This window comes from Quercus suber, unplaced genomic scaffold, assembly GCF_002906115.3.
Source record: "Quercus suber isolate HL8 unplaced genomic scaffold, Cork oak 2.0 scaffold_1005, whole genome shotgun sequence".
NCBI classification, from domain to species: domain Eukaryota; kingdom Viridiplantae; phylum Streptophyta; class Magnoliopsida; order Fagales; family Fagaceae; genus Quercus; species Quercus suber.
This window is the reverse complement of record NW_027070420.1, coordinates 147,137-148,920: the sequence shown is the minus strand read 5'-3', so window position 1 is coordinate 148,920 and position 1,784 is coordinate 147,137. Positions and strand designations below refer to the sequence as shown.

General features: G+C 36.2%; 1 protein-coding gene across 1 annotated transcript in view; it reads left to right on the top strand.

Annotated features, from left to right (window-relative positions):
- LOC112032169 (monosaccharide-sensing protein 2) overlaps positions 1-1,784 on the top strand; it is a 9,480-nt gene that overhangs the window by 7,001 nt on the left and 695 nt on the right. The window lies entirely within an intron of this gene.

The window sequence follows — 1,784 nt, the reverse complement described above, 5'->3', positions numbered from 1 at the left end:
GGTTTTCAGCCCAACAAGCCCAAACAATAAATTTATAGAGAGTGGGTTAAAGGTTTAGGTGCTGGCCGTCGATCACCATGCATGAACTTTCTTTATAAAAAATATTAAGAGTTTTCTTTACAAATGGGGGAATGCTCCTCGGCCCGTGGCCGAGGAGGCCTTCTTGTTCTCTCTCTTTCCCCCCCCCCCTTTTCTTACTTTACTTGCTTTTCTTATATAGTTTCCATCTGCCTATCTCCTGATTCCATCTGTTGATCATTCATTTGCCTTTCTTTTGGCCGTCCGTCCCATCAGAGGCCTTATCAGTACTCAAGTGGTTCACTCTGATCAACGTTGCCCTGCCAATGGGTTATATCCCAATTAATGCGGCCAGAGGGGTTAGGTGAATGCATTAAGTGCGAATGTGACAGCTTGCTCTGAGCTTGTCCCCTCCCGAAAGTTATCCTTAGAATGCCGAGGACGAACAGGTCCTCGGCGTGGGTCACAACAGAGGTTTTACCTGACTTAGTCTTGGCTGGTCAGTCCTCCTCGGCGCTGTCCTTGGGCCTACTATCCGATGGGCCGAGGCTATTAGGCCCACGGGCCCCACACCTAATATCTTTATTTGGGGATAGACAAAAGATCTTTTTGGGCTGATAAGAATAATATCAGATGTAATAGAGAGGCTTTATTGATAATAATAATAATAATAATATATAAATGAAAGATTAGGATGTATAAAAAATGTATTATTTGTTCCCATTACAATAAATGAGGGATGGAATTGAACTCAGATTCTATCCATTAGGAATGATTTAGTACTATCAAATCACATTCTTATCGGGGGAGGGAGATTATTTCCGTGAAAGTGAATAATTTAAATAAACATTATTATTATTATTTTTTTATACAAGATAGAAATTTTATTCTAACTTAATCTAAGTGTATTTGTGTGGGAACGGTAAAACTCCCTCTTTAAAACTTGAATCATAGCCTTCTCCCTCACTCCACCCAAAAACACCTCACAAGCACTTATAAACTATTAGAAATGTATTATTTGTCCCATTACAATAAATGAGGGATAGAATTGAACTCAAATTCTATCCATTAGGAATGGTTAAGTACTATCAAAACACATCCTTATGAGTTTCTCAAAAAATAAAAAATAAAAATAAAAACACATCCTTATGAGAAGAGGGAGGTTCTTTTTGTGAAAGTGAATAATTTCTCCACAAATAAAATTCTTTAAAAAAAAAAAAAAGAATTGTTTTTGTTTTACTCAGGAATAGATGTTATTAAGTTGGGGCACCGCCAACTAGCTAGCTGGCCAAAGAGATGCAAATACAAAAGAAGTTTTGTCTTCCAAAAAGGAAAAGATAATGGTTTTGCCCATTGTGGTGCTATGATAATGAAATACAAACATTTCAAACTCTTTTTATGTAGAAAAGCTCTAGATTCCCTACCAGTCGATTTCTTGTCCGAATTGCTTTATAATTCTTGCTTTCTTAATTTTCAACGTGTCGAGCAATTAGCAAAGGAGATTGTCGATTTAGAAAAAATGTGCGATATGCCGCAAGTAAACACAATTGAAGATGTCATAAGTTTGAACAAAGAATTTTTCTCCAAAAAAACGAAGAAGTTTGAACAAAGAATTGAATAGACTAATATATCGTTTATCCACAAAAAGTCAAAGATGACCAATATATTATAGACTAATATATCGTTCATACGTTTCCTTAGGGGAAGTGATAGAAGTTTGATTCCTGAAAAATATCCAAGTCATAAACGAAGGATTCAAAACTAGT